The 21377-nt window shown below is 39.4% G+C and overlaps 1 protein-coding gene across 4 annotated transcripts in view; it reads left to right on the top strand.

Moving 5' to 3' along the window:
• ADD3 (adducin 3) overlaps window positions 1–21377 on the top strand; it is a 91852-nt gene that overhangs the window by 43281 nt on the left and 27194 nt on the right. The window contains exon 1 of one of the 4 annotated variants that reach the window (XM_053983483.1): window positions 19608–19722. The exons of the other annotated variants lie outside the window; for them this stretch is intronic. The gene's annotated coding sequence lies outside the window, so the exon portion shown is untranslated. Of the gene's footprint in view, window positions 1–19607; window positions 19723–21377 lie in introns of those variants that run through there. 4 annotated transcript variants of the gene reach the window in all.

Raw genomic sequence — 21377 nt, 5'->3', positions numbered from 1 at the left:
AAAGTGTATTACCTTTTGTGCAGGTGAATTGCAAGAATTTAATGAATTGTTTTTATATCTGTCACTTGGATTTTTCCCCTGGGCTAATAAAATAGTTAAGTGGTCTCTTCTTACATGTTCATTCTGTCTTGCCTGTAGCTTGTTGGTGTTTCAGAGCAGCACGTGCCTTGCATAACTTGAGATCTCTGCAATTTCAGTGCCTGCTTGTAGATTGTGTGCCTCTGTTGGAACAACTCTTAGTTTATGGCACAGTCAATGAAGTCTAGATAATTACTCACTTCATGCCAGAGAGAGCTTAGTTAGACAGTGAATTCAAGTGGTATGTAATTATCTGAAGTTAGGCAGAAAGAATTGCACTCTAGGACCTAATGGTTTCACAAACACAAATGCTGAACATGAAGATGTTAAATGTCAGTATTTAGTAGATAATATAGATGATAAATGAAAACTGTTACTTTAGGACTTAGGAATTTTTCTTTCAAATTGGGAATTTTTAGGCATTGAGCAACTTTGTTCCTGATTCATATCTTGGAGAGAGAAGAACTTAAGTCATCCCAAGTGATTCACAAATTATTTAACTGTGAAGTATAAGCTTCTCTTGCAAGTTCAGATGGTGCTATTTATCCTTAATGTCTTGTAAGCATTTCTAGGCACAATCAAACAACTTCCATATTTCAGAAATTATTCCAGCAAATGTGATATGTGTTCATATTCAGCATGAGTAAAACAATTTGCATGTATTGCAGCTGGATGTGAAAATTAGGGACTTTCTAAACCCCTTTACATTCTCGTTTGGTGTGAAGTTCTTTTCAGTGTATCAAATCTGAGAGGTGTGCACAGCTAAACCTCACTATTCCTCACCTATAAGTCTGGTTTGGGACATAAGTGGTGTGTAGGCTTGGAACCCTCTCTGCATCTGAATTTTAGCCTTAGTGACTAAAATTTATCTCCAGCTTGAAGCATCATGCCTAAATTTAAGTGGTAAATCATTAAGAGCCGAAGAATTGTGGTTTATTTCTGGGATAGATCTTGCATGTGTTTAAGGAATACATAGATCTTGAATAGGTTTGCTTCACAAGAAAGAATTTTGCTCTGGAGAAGTACCAAACAGAAGAGACTAGTCAGTGAAGAGTTGTGTTTAGTTAGCCAGTTGGCATATGTGCACTTGCAAGACTCACTTGAATGATTTCTATTTGTAGTGCTCAGCCGAGTTCTACTGATGCAGTGAGACTTACTGTTACCACTTTTAACATCTATCAGTATTTTTCACGGCCTTCTATCAAAATATTGCTGAAAACTGAGCCTGAGAAACAAATTTGAAATCAATAATTAACACCCATTCTAGTTAGTGTGGCTGGGGGAAGAGGAATTTTCAAGCTACATAATTTTTTAAGGCATCTGCAGCTCTATCACCATTCCCTTCTTTACTGAGATATCTTCCATTTTGAGGTAAGTCTAAAAAAGCCTTAATCCTTCTGGGATTTTTAAAAGATTTCTCCATGTTCTGCTGTTTAAAAATACTTTTGTCTTGTGTTGTCCAATATTTAGAATAAGTAGTATATTAAGAAATAAAGTTATTTGCATTGCTGAACTTTATGTGAAAAGAACTAATGGTCTTGGGAAGGTGGCCTATGTACCTTGGGGGTCTTGGCATTGCTCAGTGTGATGTGATTGACTGTTCACCTCCAGAAACTTTCTGTGAGTGTTTCTAATATGTGAGAAAGACAGGTTTTGCTGTGGCAGACAATAAGCAACATAGGAAATCATCCCCCAGTGGATTTTCCCAATGCTGAGAAGCTAAAAATGAAATTGTGGGAAGAATGATGAGTGCTGTTCTTGCTTTCCAGCAGCAGTGGAACTGTTCATGCAGCAATATAGTGAGATTACATGTAGTCTAAATTGTGCTATGCTTCTGATTTAAAAATGTGCTGCTTCTGTTTACCCTTTATTGAGTCATTGGTTCCAAGAGAGAAAAAAGGGAGGGATGGTATTTTAATCCGTTTGTACAAATTCATATCTTCCAGTCAAACATAGGATTTGGATTTGCTTTTCTTGGGAAGCTGTAAATTACTGAAAGTCCTCTGCTTTTCTATTTTCCAAAGTTTAACACTGCATGCTTGTATCATGGTTTTGGAGATTATACCAACCTTCCAGAAGCATAGCTCTAAACTTTAGAGATCCTTCTTTGAAAAGGTAATATTTAAATATTTTGTCAATCTTGTTTGCTTGAAGGATATTTTTCTACCATTGGTTTTATTACTGTATGGACATATCACAGTTTGATTTCTGCAGAATGTTTTGCTTTCCATGCATTGGGGCACAAGCGTGTAGTTTTAGCAGACTCCGTTTATTCAGCAGAATACACAAGCTGGTACTTAACTGCTTTTTTGTGAAGGGAATAGCCCTGTGATAGTTACTTCTTACCATAGGCACTGGTCTTGAAAATGGTCAAGTGAAAATACTTTTTTATTAGTATTTCATTAGTGTCATTCTTTTGAATACCTGTGCAATTTTGAGAGGATTGATTGCTTCATCCAATGAAAAGGTGACTTTTCATTTGCTGCTACCAAAAATCAAAGGAGCTATTTTTTACTAGTGGTGTTGGAGCTGAAGAAAAAAATGCCAGTAATATATATTAGAAGTGTTTTGCTGTGTGTAGCTTTACCCAGCAAAAAGGAATCAATTTGGAATTTTTATATGGGGACCATCTTAGATTAAGAGAGGAAAAAATATATGTTGTTTTGAGTTTTTAAATGTATTAGAGGAAAAAATTAGCTGTTCATGTAAACTAGTGAGTTTGAGTGGGAAGAAATTTCCAGGGCTCTAACAGGATGAGGTTTGTCGATGGTATGAATAGTATCCCCCTTTTATATACTCTATGCCTCTCCTGAAATCCCAAGGGTGGCATGAGGGGATTTCATTCATAGGAAAGACTCTAAAGGACTGAATTCTGCCTTAAGTTCTGGGGCTTCAGGGCTGCAAGCTTTGGTGAGATTACTTACCAATAAGTAGTAATTTCTCACCAATAAGTCTTACTCTAGAATGGATGGAGCCAAGTCTCTGTAGCGACTTTGCTGGGAAAGCGCGATCCCAAGTGTAAGTAACAGCTTTTGTAAAGTGCCCCCAGATCTACCTATCTGACATCAGCCAACATAAAAACCTCTTGGCAGAGCTGACACAGACATGCAGGTTTCTGAGCTCATCCCACCTTGTCTCTGCCAGTGATGGTTGTGTCCTCCATGCTGAGCCTGGCTTTGCTGGCAGCTCCCCGTCCCCCCTCAGCCTCCCTCTCCCCCAGATAGCTTTATCCTCATAGCACAGATACTCAGTCTGGATTTCATTTCTTCCCTCCAGCTCCGTGTGATCTCGCGCGCATTCCTGACGCGTTACCAGCAGCCCACATCTCTGAAAGTGCCATATCAGCTTTCAGTGGCCAAAGCTCAGAGGGGAAACAGCCCAGTTCCTCCATGCACAAACAGCTGGGCAATTGTGGATGGAATTAATTGCTGATATGCACTGGGCTGTGTTTTTTTTTTCTCTTGTCATTTCCTTTGCAGCTGTGAAAGGCAAGGTTTTAAGGCTTTGAAAACAATGTAGACCTTCTCAGTGGGAGTAATGTAAGAGTACTGAAATGTATGTGTAGATTAGGATTTGCATGTGAAGTAAAACCCCTCCTAAGATGTAACAACCAGCACTGTTGACGTCGATATTCAAATTCCCGGTGCACCTTGCAAAATTAATTTCTGACTTCGGATTTCCAGCTTGAGAAAAAATTCTGGTTGAGGAGATTTCGATTTCTGAAAGCAGTAATCATTGTTTTCTGAACATAGGAGTCTGAAGTTGAACATTGAAAGCAATCTGTTATGAAAATGGTTGTATTCCATGTATACTCTTGGAGCTAATTTATAAAATGGACTGATGCTGCTTTAGCCAAATGTGAAACCATCAAGTTGCTGAAAGTCATGTTCCAGTCCAGCAGTTATGGGAAATTTATCACGGGGTTGGAAAATACATATGTTATCAACAGGGCTGCATGTCTGCCTCGAGGCTTCACCCAGCCCATAACAATCCAAAAACAAACCACCCATCACAAATGAAAAAAATGCTGTCAAAAGTAGATTCTAAGCCCTAATACTGTCAGAAGGGCTTAGATGTAAAATCAGTGGAAAAATGTGTAGTACCTGTTGTTGAAGATAATATTTTGTGAGCTTCCAGTATGAAAGTATAACAGATACTTTTCCCCTTGTTTATTAAACTGTTTTAAATGTACTTTTGTTTTATGGAATTGTTACACCTCCCCTACTAGTAGGCTTCTGCTGCCATGCAGTTTACTCAGGGGAAGATCTCTAAGCTCTTTTGCCAAAATAATTACAACTCTCGTAGGTATTTTACTAATACACAGTATTTGCATACCGTGTATTTATAAATAGTCTCATACCTGGAATGGATTGTTTAAGTAAATGCTTGAAAAAGGTTTTGTTGTTTTAAGATCTGGTCTTAATAACTAAATAAATGAAGTTGTACAAATATGCTGAAAGTGTCCCTACCAGCTTGGATTGTGTTACTCCTTGTACTGTAAGATGAGTATTTCAAAGGTCCCACTGAAAGCAGGGCCATTATTTATGGTAAATACTGTGCAGAGTGAGGAAGGGTTGACAGACCAAGATCTTTAATAAATAAATAAATAGAAATTGCACAACTCTTGAAAGGAGCCAAACTTTCAGTCTCAGCACCCACATCAGCCAGACTCTTGCAGGGACAGCTGCAGAGAGCTGTGGGATTGTACTTCCAGCAAATACAAAGCAGTGCATCCTTACATCCTAGTTTTTTAGCCTTCCATGCAAGGGACTTCCACTGCAACCTTGTCTGTCGCGGCTAACAGCACGCAAGGGGACACTAACCCAAGTCTGCCTCACATGGTATGCAGGAAGTTCAGCTGTAGTAATTTGATTGTAAATCTGAGCCAGAGAGTCAGTAACTTAAATCATAGCTGTTACTTCAAAGAACGAAGGTTGCCTCCTTGAAGGGCTTTTAGTTTTTATAGCTATACAAAAGTTAACTATTACATAAGTTGTATGTTATACATATCCATATAGATGTTCATATCTTATTATAAATATACATGTATCATAGGCACCCTGTTCCATATTTGTCATACTAAGTACTTTTTTGGCAGGTAGCAGAAGTTATGGAAACAATTAAAATTCCTGTGCAATACTGGATTACTTATTTGTTTGGAAGAGTGGGTGGTGTTGTAGGGAGGGGGGAAAGGCAGATCTCTGCTTCAAAACCAAAGAGTAAAAGCATTCTGGAGTGGTTTTGCCAGAAGGTCTCTTTGTCAATTTGTGTTTGGACAGAAAGGTCTGAGTATCAAGAAGAGAGTTCTGGGGTTTGCAGTCTGGTGTATGTTGTTAGTAAATATTTAAGGAATTATAGAACTGCAGTTGTTTTTATGGCCAGTAACCAACTGGTGATCCTTTCAAGGCAATAAACAGTGTATGAGAACAGTGTTCTTAATTGCCCTGGCGTGTAAGAAGTTGTTAAAGGTTAGAGACTGGTTGTTCTCTGCTCTGCCTTCACTTTCATCTAGTGCCTGTCTGACTGCGAGATTAAAAGTGGTAAAAAAATCCATCCAGTTTTAAGGAACTCATATAGCAGCTGGGCAATTTAATTTCATCCAGCAGTGAGTATCTTGATCCAGACTGTCTGCACTGTGTTTTCCTGTGGCTTACATGACAGGTTGGTGGCATGATTTGCTTTGCAAACCTGTAAATGGGTTCATGTTTGTGAATCTTTTAGCTGTGGTTTCTTTCTCCACCCTTTTCTCATGAGTAAACTTGAAAAATATTTAGGACAAGATTTCTCTGGACTTGCTACGTCTGATGGTATCTTTTTCAACTGTGATCTTTGTATATATGTACTTCTGAAACAATTGGGAGGTGTGGTGCAATGTGCTTCCTTGGAGGGAGGCACTGTTAGTAAAGATTACTGATCTGTGAGAAGAGTCAACTACAGAAAATGTTGAAACTAACACTGCCTGGGAGGAGTCTGTGGCTTTGGTTTTTAACTCCGTTTGGGTTTTGTCAGTGACTTGGAGCAGGGAGTTGTTTGGTCAGCTGTGGTGTAACACTGAAAAGATTCTTGTCTTCCTGACAACTACATTTATCAATATAGTAATAAGTTCAGTGTCTTTAAACAACCACCTGACCTGCTACATGAAGAAATTGTATGCAGTTAATAAATACTTTAGATTGTTCTGTATGTGACTGACAAGCCATAGCTGACTAATGAAATACAGGATTTGGCAGTACTAAAGCTCGAGACATCGTTGAGTGAACATTGTGTAAGAGTGGGTTCATTCAATAAAAAATAAAAGGAGCATTTAAAGAGCCTTTTATTTCTGTCATAAAGATGCTTTGTGCTATTGCAGTTGTGTGTTTGACAGAATGGTTGGGGATGGATGCTGCAGATAGTTGTCTCGTAATTTGAGTGTCTTCTATTTGACACCAGCATGATTTTTATCTTCAGTGTTGTGACATGACTGGTGAGTTACAGTTTCTCTGTTTGAGTGGAGTTTCCCACTGCAGTGAGTATCATGTATCCATAAATCACTCTGTTAGCATTCTGCATATTATGGGATGGGTTGGGGTTTGTTGGTTTTTCTATTTTGGTTTTTTTTTTTAGGAAATGAGATATGATTTTGCTTCTGCTTAATCCAAGGAGAGCACCAGACTCAGTAGGACTGGGCTCAGAGTTTTGAGTGTTTGTTGGCAGCTAAAGTGAGCACAGCCACATGGGGCACAGGGCTGATTCCGCTGTGCTGCAGTACCATGGGTCCCTGTACCTTTGAGGTTTTAAGTCTGTGAAATAAAATGAATCAAATATATTTTGGTTTGTGGTTGAATTTGGTTTGGGGTTGTTTTTTTAATTGTTGTTGGTTTTGGGGTTTTTTATGGGTAGGTAATCTTGATATGTTTAAACATATCAAGCTCTAAAACAGCTCATTACTGGTCACACAGTTACAACAATTATTGCACTGTAGTTCCTCATCTCTCTTTACTGTACCAAAGTAGTTCAACTTCTGTGAGTATGTGTGCTAATGGGTTTTTATCATGTGTGTGAGTAGTAGCAGACTAGATATTCTCCCATGTTAGTCATTGAAGTGTGATAGATAATAGAGAAGTCTATTCTCATTATAGCTATAGCAGAATGCATGAGGCAGCCATCATTAATGTATACTGCAATTGTATTGAATTTCTTTGATTACACCAGATTCTTCAATTACCTCAGAATCAGAGACATTCTTACAGTAAAGGCATGACCAACTAGTTTTAAATTTTCTATTAAATTCAATTTCTCAGTATCCAAAAGCATACATGCACCCTGATCAAGGACAAAAAAAAAAAAAAGAGCTAAGTACCCAAGTGTTTTAAAATATATGAACTGACCAATAAGAGGTGAACAAAAATCTTTTAACTTTCAGTAGATTAATCATGCTTTCAACATCTGGAATGAAGGTTTTCCTTAAGCACAGTTTTGAGATACGCAGTATTAATCCCAAAGCTTTGTGAGGGCAAGCAGAGCTTAGCCTAGGGGGCAGATACTAAGTTCTGGCATTAGTTTTTTTTTGCATTGTTTCCACATTCTGGCACTCCACTCCATTTCCTCGCCTCACTGAGCACTGAAAGGGACATAAATTGACATAACTAGATTTTTGTGACTAGGGCAAGGGAAGCAGCCTGAAAGATAAACTTTAACCTGTCATCCTGTCAACAAATTTGCATTGTTAGAAAAGTAAGAATTTATATACCGTGGAGTCAAGAATAGTGTGTAGGGACAATGCATTAAGAAAGTGCATATCTGAAGTTAATTGTTTTTCAGCCTAAAAATAGAATCTTCAGATTCAGAAAATAGAAAAAATTTACGTTTCCATTTTTCTGTCATAGAAAAAACTGAGTACTCTCACTGCCTAAAGCAAGGAAGTCTGAACTATGACAAAAGTTAATGGGAAAGTAATGGAAGAATTTGGCCTGTCCCTGTAGTTTTGAGACTGCTAACTTCTCTTAGCAGTCTGTACTGTGTCTTGAGCATGCTGCAATTCAGTTATGCAACCTTGGGAAGTTTCTCTCTCACTGAATGCACTGTTCCTTTATTAAGACTAATGGGAGTCATGTGTTTGTGTCAGTGGGAAAGCAGACCCTTAAAAATCTTTCTGGTAGATTTGGTGGAAACAGAGCTCACGTTCGTTATTGCTGTTCTGGGCAGTTGGATGTCTCATTAGTGGAATGTTAATGATGTTCAGCGAACTTCATTACTGGACGAGAGGATGTGGTGAAAATAAAAAACTAGTGACTTTTCAATCTTATAATTTCCTGTATTGTTGGATTAATTTCTGCCTGTTGTGTCCTTTCTCCCATCCCCAGTTACTTACACGTTGTATGCCTGGAGTCTGGTGGTTGTGATGCTGGGGGTGCTTCACCCTGCTGTCGGGGCTCTCTGCCCTGAGGTTGTGGCTCCCCTCTCCTGCGAAATTTACAGTAGCAACCATTCAATTTTCAATCCTTCTGCAACCTCAGGCAGGGAGCAGATTATAAATATCCAGCAGGTAGGAGCCAGATTTTAGCCGTGGGACTGTCACTGCAGTATCTTTACTGAGTGCAGAGGGAGCGAACACGGCTTTGCACAGCCCCGCGGGGAAGGTGATGGTGAGACCCACACCATCCCTTCACCGAGCAGATGTTCCTGCACACCCCCACTAACAAAAACAAACCCACCACATCCCGCCGAGCCGCAGGATGGGCTGGCCCCATGTGAGGCCGAGCCCTTGGCTGGCAGTGGGAATTCGCTTACCCTCGGAAAACGCGGCCTTTCGTTTTATCTCGCTGAGGCGACCGCAGGGGAACAATGGGTTATTAGAGCATTGGAACAACACGGGCTTTGAGTGACCCCCGCGTTACTGTGTTCTGCAGGCGAGGCTAAAAGGAGACATTGGCTGCCCTCAGAGTTAATTTGGCAGCTGCTGCCTGGGGGCCTGGGCTGGCAGTGGGTGTGAGGTGAGGGTGGCCATGAGGGAGGACTTCCCCTCAGGGCCGTCTCTGGGAAAGGGAAAGAAGTAAACACAAAAACAGAGATTTGGCAAAGTTGAAAGTGTTCAGTTTGTTTTCTCTTTCTAGTACAAAATCTGTTTTCCTTCATTCTTCAGCTTTTAAGACAAAACCGTTACATTGGTGGTTTTTGCCACCGACAGTAGAAGTGGCTGGAAGTGGCTGAATGGCAGGTGAAGTGTCCCGTCACAAGCAGAAAGGTGCTGACCTCCCCAGTTCTACATGGGATGGCACAGTCAGGCTTTCACATCCCATGCAGGCTCCAAAGACTTTGATCTTAAATGTAGCCTATGGAGATGTCGTCCTCCCTGAGGGTCATCCCTCCTGAAGCTGTGCACATCGATGAGCAATTAGGTAGATTATGCCACTGATATCTCAGAAATTAGAGTCCCAGAATCACAGAACAGATTGAGTTGGAAGGGATACACAAAAATCAAGTCAAGTTTCTTGCAAAGAAACATCCCCCAGAATCACACCATGTGCCTGAGAGCGTTGTCCAAGCACTTCTTGAACTCTGTCAGACTTGGTGCTGTGACCACTGCCCTGGGGAGCTATTCCAGTGCCCAACCACCCTCTTTCTGAAGAAGCTTTTCCTAATGTCTAACTTGCTGTACCAAAAATTTGTTTTTTTCAGGGGAATAAGGATGTAGGGCAATGTTTTAGCCGACAGACAAGGTATGTTCCAGGTATGTACACTGATGGTCTTAAAAAGTGCACTTTTATTGGAAGCGCTCATATTTCAATGCTGGTAAAATACGTAGAGCTCAAGAGTGGACATGAATTTTGAGAAAATCCAGAAGGGGCACAACATTCAGATGTTTGCCAGTAGCAATACTCCTCTTTTGTAAAGCAGAAACCAGTTTTTTAGTTCCTCAGCTTTCACTTACACACCTACCCCTAACAACAAAAAGAAGAAACCACCCCTCTTGATCACACTTCACTGTCTTGGGTAGAATTTTCCTGCCTCCAGGGTTGAAAGAGGAGCCCATCCAGTGAGTTATTTGTAGGTCAGTTAGTCTTTTCATTATGAGAAATAACAAGGTGATGAAACTAGTTTTATTTTCTGGACTGGTGTACCTATTGCATGCTGAAATTTTATGTGTATTTTTTAATGTGTTTCTCTCAAAGCACATAATAATAAAGAATTGTGGCATCCCCTTCCTGGGTAGCTATCTACTCAATATGCAAATGTATTCCCAATGCCCTGAGTAGAAGCCTGCTGGAAGCTTCCCAGTCAGTCCTCACTGAACAGTTCCTGCATTGCATCTGAGAGTCCAGAACCAAAGACTTTGCTGTCAATTTGAAGAAGGCAAAATGGGCTCTCCATGAGGGAGGAAATATTTAATAGTTATGATGTGCACATATTTCTTTTTTTTTTCCCCTTTCTTATCAGTTGGGGAAAAACAAGTGGTGGCAGCAGCTGTACCATGTGAGCAAGTGTGTCATGAGCCTGCTGGGCAAGGCATAGTGAAGGGCATTATTCCACTGGGAGGTTGGCACTGGCCATGGCCCTCCAGAGTTGCCACAAAGGATTTTCTGTTCGACATCTAACGCAACAAGCACATTCATATGTTTGCAGAGGGTTTCCATGGAAACCGTGTAAACTGTGATGCTGGCAGACAGAGGCAAAGGTTATAGTATTGTAGAGGCCCTTTTGTATTCTTTTTAAATGTTCCAGAGCAGCTATATTTCTTAACTGATAGTCTGAGCCTGTGCAGCAATTTGTTCAGATTTTTGGTTTGGTCTTTTGTTTTTCCTCCTTCCCCCACACCACCCTTGTCTTTTTTGTGGTTGTACTGAGGAGATCAGATGAGATGCAAGAATAACAATGAAAATGTGGTGGTGGTTTTTTTGGGTTTTTTTTTGTTTGTTTTTTTTTTTTGTTGTTGTTGTTGTTGTTGTTGTTGTTGTTTTTTCTTTTACGTGGGATCACTTGAGTGTCATTATTTGAATTGACTTACCTTTCTGTTAGTGGTAATGATGCAATTGGAAATGGAAGAAGAGGGCACAAAAAAAATTCAAGCCCTACTAGTACATTTCTCATTTTTGTTGAATGCTTTTATTGCTCAGGTAGAACTAACTCGGGTCATTGCTCATTGGCACTTGGAGAATTTTGAATGCTGGTCTCCTCTCAGAACAATGAACTTATGCTATTTATAGATACTAGTTTCAACACTGGCTAGCCTTTAGTATGCTATGAGGGTTCATGCTGTTTTTAAATTTAACCTAAGAATTTAAATTTCCAAACATACCTATTGTTTTGTTCATGTTTCAGAAGTATTCCCACCATGGGCACAAACACTACTTATTAAGAAGAAAGAAAATTATTGACTCTTCTATATACAAGTTCCCCTTTGATAGTCCATGTTTGCAAAATTATGCTTCTTCATAACTTCAGCTTAATTATCATGGAAGGTTATTTTAAATGACTGAATCTGTGTCTGGGCTTAGCTGCAGGTCAGAGAGAGGTCCAGGTACTGCTTGTTCACCTGCTGCTCTATGAAAATGAGATCTTACCTGATCACACCATGCATGTATTCATTCCTGACACTTAACCTTTGAACCTATTGCTTACTTTAAGCTAAACTTGGTACAAAGGTAAAAACATCATTTGCTTTTGCTTTACAGAAACTGATATCTGATTAAAGGTGTTGATGCTGAGTAGCATCCTCAGTACTTGAAGTACAAGTTGCTCAGTCCATCTGATTATAGAGCACTGACTAAAAGTCCAGGTTAAGTGTAGATAATTAACTGAACTTGATCCCAAGTTAATCTTGCAGAATAAAGGATTATTTAAATTCTCAGTTTTAAAGACTAAAACATACTTTCCTGCAAAAGGGGCAGAAACCTTTTAGGTGTATAAAATATTACAATCTTAAATAGACAAGTATCATTAAGGCATTGTGTTTCTGAACTTGTGAAAGTGCTGTCATAATTACATAAGGCAGCACTTACTTTTTGTGGATACAAGAATGGAACAGCCAACTTGGAGAACTTACTGTTGTGGGAGACAGTTTCTAACAGAGAATGAATAGGTGGAATGTGCTGTTAGCTCAGGATGGCTGCTGATTTACTTTTGGACAGCCAAGTATGCCCACAACCTGCTGCACCATGCCAGGAGTGGCCAGGAAGGGATAGCTTTGTTTGTTTACTTATTTCTCATGTTTTGCTATTTATATATCAGCTATATAATTATTAAAGGCTTCATATCCAGTGCCTCGTGAATGTGACAGTTAGAAATAACTTAAAAAAATAAACTATCCATTTTAGTCTTCTAGAAACCACTGGTCTCCCAGACCAGTATCACACAATTACAAACATGTTGAATATGACATGAAAATGAACACAGGATAGATGTAATGAAAACCTCTCTTCAAGTTTCATCCAGCATAATTGTATAATTGCACTCTCTGAGGGATGGGGGTTGTGTGCCAGGTAGGAGTGTTTCTCATTATGAATTCCACTTTCTTGAGTTTGAAGCCAGAAGTCTCAAGAAAAAGTCTGTTCATATAACACAAAACTTTGCATGCTTTCATCACATCATACTGACTGCTTTGCAGTACAAACTTTGATTAGCTTTGATAATTTATCACAGAGAGAGAACATGTACTGATGAGGCAGGCCAAAATCAAAATTCCTTAGCAATTGCCAGAGAATTAAAAAGAACAAAATTATAAACCTACATCAACCCCCAAATGGTATGTTACATTCTTGTTTCAATGCACGCTGGAAGCATCATTCAGGAATTAAAATAAAAGTAGAAATCCAGCTATCTCCCTGCCCAAAATAATGCAATAAATTAGCAAGTTAGAGGAACACATCTTACAGGAAAAAAAAAATTTAAATACTGCCCAACTCTAAAAGCAGCACCCACTCCTATTCTTCCAGAAACCTTTGAGATCAAACTCCTGAGACCAGATCAGTCCTGCAGATTCCTTTTTTCCTCTTTGGATTAAGAAATGAGCTCCAAAAAAAGGATGTGGTTCCTCCTCATCCCCACTGTGGTTAAGGCAGAGCTCTGGTTGCCCTGCCCTGGGTCAGTGCTGTCCTCCACAGCATTCCAGCACGTCTGTGAGAGCTGTCATGAAGGAGCCCTTGGCAAGCATCTAATCACCTATTATTCAGCACTGTATTAATCAAGTTTTGTGGTATTTTCTGGGCATGTTCTTGCATGGAGATCTTTAATTCTTTGAACAGTGTTCGGTTTTTACAGATGGTTATAAAAAAACCCTCAAAGCACCCAGCACAAAAGTGGGGAAAAAAAAAAAGCTGAAAGACCTAGAAAAGATGTTACTTACCTTTATTCTTCAAGCAAATGTAATCTCTGTAGCCTCAGACATTTTTTTGTATCATTAATAATTTTCTTATGGTATAAGGTGAAATGCTGTTTACCTAGGATCATTTCCATCAGTTATTCAAATACTGAGGAAAGAAAAAGCATCACCAATGCTCAGAACATAATGTCATTTTTCTAAAAATCACTAAATGACTTTTAAATTTGTTGCTTTTAATTCTTATTGTTAGAGTTGAGAGAAGAATTTGCCTCTACATTTTAGGGTCTGAACTTCAGCCTCTGGGAAACATGTCAGATACTTCCACTCAGTATAAACATACACAGGTTTATTTGCAAACAAGCCAATAGCATTTTCAAGCCAGGCTTACTAATGAGCTTTGGAAATTCAAATAAAATTACTCTTAAGCATTCAGTTTTAACTAGAAGACAGATCCATCTAATATATTTGTTGGCTTCAGAATATTCTTGAAATTACAAACAAAAAAAAAAACAGTAGAAGGCAAAATTGAAAGAATTGTTTGGAGAAAGATTTGAGGGAGAGTCTTTAGTGCTGCATGTGACTGATCAAAGGCTGCACGTGCCTTCAAAATTATAACAGAGTCTTTGCAACTGGAATTCTGAGTTAGTGGTGCTGCAGCTCCTTCAAGTCCCTGGTTAGAGGAGAAACCAGGAAGCTTTTCTTCATTCTTCACTTGCATGACAATGCTGTAGTATAAAGTGAATGTCTTCTGAAGCAGTCTGGGGTGAGTAGTTGCTTGTACCACCTTGGCTGCTGGGAAGTTCTGTTCTCAGTACATTGGATCATCTCCTCTTTAGATATGAAATATTCATGCTTCATGCAACTGAGATCAAAAGAGAGGATGGTTTGAATCTCTAGGACAAATGTTCAATGTCAGCTGGTGTTCCATTCTAAGAACAATCACAGATGTGTGCAAGTCCCTATGATTTTGTGTAGCATGCCAGGATACATCCATGCTCTGTAATACCAGAGTAGTTTGCCATGGAGTGTCTTTTATTTTATCCAAGTTTCCAGGGCTTACAAGTGATGATGGAGGAGGAGAATTATGGGATAACAGTACATAATTGCTTGCTTGCACTGGAAAATAATAGTAGCCTAATTATGAAATATTTATGTATTCTGCCTTTGACTTTTAAAATACTGCTCTTACTACTGGGCTTGATGCTGACTCACCCTACCCCTCACTGTTTGTCTTACCAAAGCTTTTGTTAGTAAATCTTCAGCACTTGTTCAGATATGTGCTGGCTGCTGCTCTGGGCACATCTGCTTCTCTGTTCAATGCTGTGGTTAAGTCCAAAGTGACCCTCTGCCATCAGCTGGGCTTGCTTGAAATTCACTGGAATAGTTTTCCATTCCTGAAGGTGTAAATGACCTTTGGCTCTCTAAATTCAATTTCCTTTCCTAATACCATGAGTAAAAGGTGGCAGAGACAAGAAGGAGGTCAAATTCAGGCTAAGTCAATTGAGATTGATGTGCATATTTGTATAGGTTAAACTTTGAATGCATGTGAAACTTTCTGCATATGCTAGTTGGGTAGTTTGTTGGGCGGGTTAATTATTTTCAAGCAAGCTGAAGACAATATTAACCATGTGACTACACACAGAAAAAGTGTTTCTCACTACTGTAAATCCTAGGGATTTCCCTGGGAAGGGATAATTAAAGCAACATGCTGTGAACACAGCTAATAAAGTAGTTGCCTTTTGAACTTTTGAGTAGGTCAGCCAGGTCTTTGTGGCCCTACTCTGCTCTGCTCCACACTTTCCCCTGCTCTCCTCCCCCAGATTATTTTTAACCCTGATGCCTTTGTGTAACCACTGTAGACTCAAGCTTCATGGAGAGATGTGCTTAGCACAATTAGGGAATGGTATTTTCAGAGGTGGGGGAATGAAATACGTGCACTGGGAGGGGCAGGATTGCCTCAAGGCAGCCAGGAAAACATGAAAAATTGTAGCATAAGGTATGTGTAACTTAAATCCTCTGAAGATGATAATTTTGTAAGTATTAGGGATGCAACTATAACCTCCATCAAATTCTGCGTGTTTGTTAACTTCTCCCTTGTTATGTTTTGACAGTCACAAACATTTGTTTGTAAATGGACCAAGGAGGGGGGAAAATGTCTCATATGCTAAAGCAAGACTAATTTTGGTAATGGAGAAAAAAGAAAGTCTTGGAGCCTTGAATGGGGTGAGAAAAGACACTCTCAGCATTATCTGTGAATAGTGATTTACAGTTTTTTTCTCCCTTGTGCCATCTCATGGCTGATATAAGCTGTTAGTCCTATTAACAGAGCTTTCCCTCTACACCTCAATTTGAGCTTGTCTTTTTTAGGTATTTGCTAGAGTAAAGGGATAGCTCTTTTCTCACAATGCCTAAGGTTTTTTCCCTTGTTCATGGCCGGTCAGTGGCAATGTGCCTGCTCTACAGTCAGGCCTGCACTTGGCTGGCATAATTTGTCTCACACTTTCATCAATCCCTAAAATTACTATTTGTAGTAATTATAGTTAAAAACCTTAAGACAACCATAACATTTCCACTAAGCCTCTTCTTCATATGTGAAATCAATATATGTAGTTGTCTTGTTTTATCTAAAATATTTTGAGTTTTAACTGTACCTATCATAAATCAGCTTTTTGAAATGGTCTTGTTTTCTGTTTAATGTGAGAATGATGTATAAGTCAGAAAAAAGGTTAAAATTACTTTTTTGAGAGGCTAGCCAGTTTATTTTGACATGGTCAAGCTGATATTATTGTATTCATGTGACTTATGTTATTGTACTTCATATAAAATTTATGGCAGAGTGATTCAGAGATCCCAAGATCAACTGGGGAGAGTTGTGCAGGGTGTGGTGCATAATATTAATAAAGATACAATTTGTCCTGCAGACTGTATGATCGAAGACCTGGCACAATTTCATCTTTTCCTCAAGTTTCCAGTTACAGTTGTCCTACTGAGATTAGCTGTTGGCCAGGTTTCCCAGTGCTCACTTGTGAGTTATGGAGCGCATTGAGCTGCAATCCCATATGGTCAGTGCATGGTGGTGGTCTTCAATGGGGTCTACTCTGAGCTGTCAGTGGTGCTAAAGGTCAGGATTTGATGTGAAGAGAGAGGAACTCCAGGGGTTTGGGTTATAAAAAGGTTTGGCTTTGTGCTACCATACACAAGATCAGTTGTTGGTGTAAATATTTGTAAAATCCAGCAGTTGCCTCTGTCGATCATCCAGATTGCCCACTGTTGCAGCCTCTGACCCTCCAGCAAACCCAGGAGGCAGCTGCTTTGGCCATGGTGTTTCTCAGCATAATCAAACTGCCATAAATCACCAAGGCTTTTCATGTGCCCTGGGATTGATAAGAGGTTTCCCTGCTCTCCGATGTCACACATTGTAACAGTGACCTAGGAGAGCTCCTGCAGGTTGCTTGGAGTAGTCCTTGTTACTCCAAATGGCTATATCCAGGTTGATGTGAATCAATGGATTTCAAAAAAAGTATTTACATAATAGATTTATTTCTTCTACTCCATAACCTTATGTAGATCTGTATGTAAAGTAGAATTGTTTTCCCCTGCATCTGTGCAGGTCAGGGACAGCCAATAAAAAAGCCACCAGAGGAAGCTGGAGAGTTTGCAAGAGAGGGAGAGGCAGTGTAGCAAAATATGGAAGGCTGTGACTGCAATCAGCTTTTCCAGTTAAGTTTTCTTTTCACAGAGAAGTTCTTATTTTATACTGTGGAGGAACCCAGGTTTCATGTTTTTCAGGTGACACAGGGACATTGTTCAGGCATTGTCTCTGTGTGTGGGCTATGTGTGTGTGCCTACTTTCACAGCTTAATACGGATAAGTGCTACCAGAATGTAATCTTTTAATTTAGCTCTCTGTTGTCTACTAACTCATGAAATATTTTTAGGTGACTTAAGTACAAGTGATTATGTAGATAAGCAGGGGTGAGTCTTTAAAAATAAAGTGCTTTTCATTGTCAACCTTGAATTGTTTCACCAACAAACTCTATATCCCCCCTCTGCTACTTTTCTGTAACTAGTTTGGTTGTGTGGCTGGATTTGTTCTGATTTGCATGTTTTGTGTACAGAACATCATAATCTCAAGATGTTCATATTGTCTGCACAATCTTAACAGTTTTCATGTAAAACAAGAAAACATTTCATGGAGCAGAGCAAGGAAACCATTACACTGCTGGCTGCTCAGGTGTCACACGATGCAGCAATGGCAACGTCCCGGTTATGTACTGCCTTTCCTTGGCACAAGACGTTCCACAGTGGGCAGGGTGGACCTTGGATCTGAACTGCCAGGGTTTTGCTCTTGAGACTGGTTTTGTCTTTTATCATACTGACTCTCAAAAAAGGGTGACTGGATAACTTGCTTATCAAGGGTTCCCTCCCTTTTTTTTACATGAAAAGCTCATGCAGCAGTGAAGGAAATAGTTTGGGTCTACAGGGTTAAGCATGCAAGTTCATTTATGAGACTCCACACATGCAAATAGCATTTATGGCCATGTGGTAGAGCATATTGGATACATCAAACCAGCATTCTGGGCTCCGGAAGTTTTTTCCCCACTTGTGCTGAAAAATGTTGGCAGGCTGGGCTGCAAATGTGGAGGTGCAGACTGCACCTGCTACAGGCTGAGTGCATTATAAGGAACATAACAGAGAAAAAACATCACCCCTGCAGTTAAAGGTAAAGCTACAGGCCTCAAATTCTCATGTTCTGTGTCAGCAACCCACTTAGTTCCCACTTCTTGACAATAAAGTGTGTTTGGCTCAGTTCCAGTTTACACTGAGTAAAGTGTGAGTTGCACAGCTTGACTATTTGTGTTGACTTTAACATTGCACAATGTAACTGGGAAAAAAATGCTTTAGATTTAACACGGCAACACAAAACAAGGTTTAAATGCACTCAAGTTCTTATTTCTTAGGAAAAAATATATCTTGCTGCCATACAGTCTCTTTGATGTGGTGTCTGAAAAGAGATGATAATTTTATTAGCTTGTTCTGTTTAAAAGCAGAGGGACTTAAATATGCAGTGCTGGATCAGACTATTTGATTAGTAACCATTTTGGGCTGTAGTAGGACAAATTGTTTATGGCTGCATTGGTACTGGAAGAAATGGTGTTTGACACTCCTGTATCATCATTATCTTTATTTCAGAACAAACATTTATGCAGATGTGCAGTTAACTGGCAGGGTAACTGATACAGCTGAAAATTAATCCATTAAAAAAAAAAAAAAAAAAAAAAACAAACCAACTTAAAAAACCCTTACAAGCATTTGCTGGTATGAATCTGAAGATGTGATAGAAGGAAAAAAGATAGAATGGCTGGGCAGGCTTGGAGGAGATATGACTATTTTTAAATGCAAATTAATTAGCATCAGTTTAAGGGTGTAGTTTGGCTTGCATACTAGTGTAAGGAATTTCTGTAAATTAGTAAAATCAGTTCATAAAATTTTGAACAAATGCTATCTATTTAGTTATTTCCAGTTCCACAAATTGAGTTTAGGAAATACTAGCATCTGAGCACATATCTTACTCACCTGAACAGAGTGTAAAGTAAGAAAATCCCAAATCCATTATAATATTAAAAAAAAAGAAAAGAAAAAAAGAAAATCTTTCAACTCAGATATTTATGGTATTTGATGTCCGCATCAGATGAATTTCAGAATTAATTTAATTTTGAGGTGCTTTCCCAATTTTTTTTTTTTTCCCTTGAAAGAGTTGCAATTATTCATTTCTGTGTCATTACTGAAATATGTAGGAGGGAGGATGAACAGTTAACTTTCTACTGCCGGAAAATAACATTGGTGACCCTCTTCTCAGTCCATATTCTCCTACATATTTCCCCTTCCCTCTCCACCATTCCCCCATATTCCTGAAGTGTGTGTGCTGCTGCCAGCTGATGTACGTAGCTGACGGTGTTTGCTAAAGCCAAGTCTTTGATTCAGACTGGAACCTGTTTCATAGGGAGGCTGGAACTGAGATCAAGAGACGCCCAGTTTGCTTCCAACAAGTCTCCTGGCAGACAAGATATTGGAGGGGGGTGGGGGGAGAGAGAGCAGGCTGTTCCTTAAAAACAAGCAGGCGAGAAATCGCAGGAGCAGAACAGCTCAACGTGCTCCTGAGAGGAACCGCTCCGATGCGGGGTAGCCCAGCCCGAGTGCTCAGACCCCAAATCAGTCTCAGCAGTTAATGATGCTGTGCACACACTGCTGGCTTGCAGTGCTGGGAACTCTCAGTAAGATGGATTGCACTGCATAGAGAAAATGGAGATGTCTGAAACCAGCCAGAAAAGATCAGCATAAAAGGTAGGTTAATGTTCTGTTGCTAGGTGATCTAATAATTTGGTCCCTTTTCTGTTATTCTGTCTGATGGTATTTATTTTTATATATATTCAGTGCATTATGAAAGATATAAATATATCAAGTCAGTGCTTTCTGGGGGGTTCTTTCTCAATATAAATTTTCCTCGCATTTGGTTTCCTGCACTTTTTTTTACTTTAGTACTTCTTGTTTCTCTTACCTCATTTTTGAGCTGTTTTTGTGATTTGACATTGAAAATAGTTATTGCAACAAAAGCAACGCAGGAGATTACTTAGATTTTAGAAAGTGTCAGATGGGGATGCTCAGGATGTAATGTTGCAACACAAAATCAACAGTTCCAAGTTCATGGAAAAAAATTGAAGCTTTCATTAAATAAGACTTACTCCTAAGCAGAGAGATAAACAGCTTCCTGACAGAGGGGGTATGTTCTACTTTCTCTCAGTAGCCCAGTTAGGGGTATAAAATTCAGAACAGGATATGGAAGCCAAACCCATGAGCTATATAAGGCATCAAAGCACCGGAGGACACGACCTGTTTTCTTTTGTATCAGAATTCAGTTCAGCGTGAACCAGGAGGGCAGAGCTAGGCCGGGAAATGGTGTTAGATTAACAAGTTACTTGTAGCAAGATCTTGTGAGCCTTTTTGTATTACAGGTCCTTAAAAGTATTTTCAGCAGAGATGAGGATTCTGTGTAACAAAATTTTATCCATTCTGAATTTCAGTTCTTAGTTAGGCCGCTCATTGGAGCAGCTGAACCAAGTGTGGGAAAACTGCTCTTCTTTAATTTGGAATCTCTTTTTAGCGTGTCAGCATGTGCATGTTAGATCAAAATGTGTGCATCAGCAGACCAAGAGTGATGGCTTTCACCAGGATATAATCAAATCTGAATTTATTTTTGATTTCTCTGTGTATGTTTCTCTGTTCTGACCAGTCTAGATGCAGTGTCTTGTTGCTATTAGGGTCTCTCATTTAAACCTGTGCCTCAGTCTCTGCTACCACTCTGGAGCATGCATAAAAAATGTTGGCTAGTACTGTTCAGGAAGGTGGTACCTCACTTTCTTTAATTCATAAACAGCATTGGAGGGGGTGGAAGCCAAAAAGTGGGGGAGAGGATCCTCTATCACAATATCACAATTAATAGATGTTAATATCTGGATTTCCTGTAAATACTTTTGTCTTATTGCTGGTTCTATGCTGAGAAAGAGATGCTAATTTTTTGGTCCCCTAAAGCTGACAGCATTTTAAACAAATATCCTCTTTCTTAAAAAAAAAAAAAAAATCTGTTGAAGATGCAAATAAATAATAAAAGAATGGTTGATTTGTTTGAAAATTTTCCAGGAAACAGTAGGGGTTATATGAGAGTCAGCCTGGAACCAACAGAGTGGGCATTGAACCAGACCTAATAAGAACAACTAGACCCAACACCCATATTATGTTCAGTAATGGAGGGGTTTTGTACTACAAGGACTTCAGTGTTGTAATCTTAATGGCTAGAGGTAACAAACCAGGCTGAAAGGAAAGAGGAAAAACTGAAGTCCAAGGCAATTAGAAAAATCTCTTTCGTGGATTTTGGGTATTACCAGTCACATTTGTGCCATTTTTACAGATGAATGGGCTTTTCTGTCACTGTAAGAATGAAT

This window comes from Vidua macroura, chromosome 8 (assembly GCF_024509145.1).
Source record: "Vidua macroura isolate BioBank_ID:100142 chromosome 8, ASM2450914v1, whole genome shotgun sequence".
Classification (NCBI taxonomy): Eukaryota; Metazoa; Chordata; class Aves; order Passeriformes; family Viduidae; genus Vidua; species Vidua macroura.
Note: the sequence above shows the minus strand (reverse complement) of the source record. Positions and strands in the feature narration are given on the sequence as shown.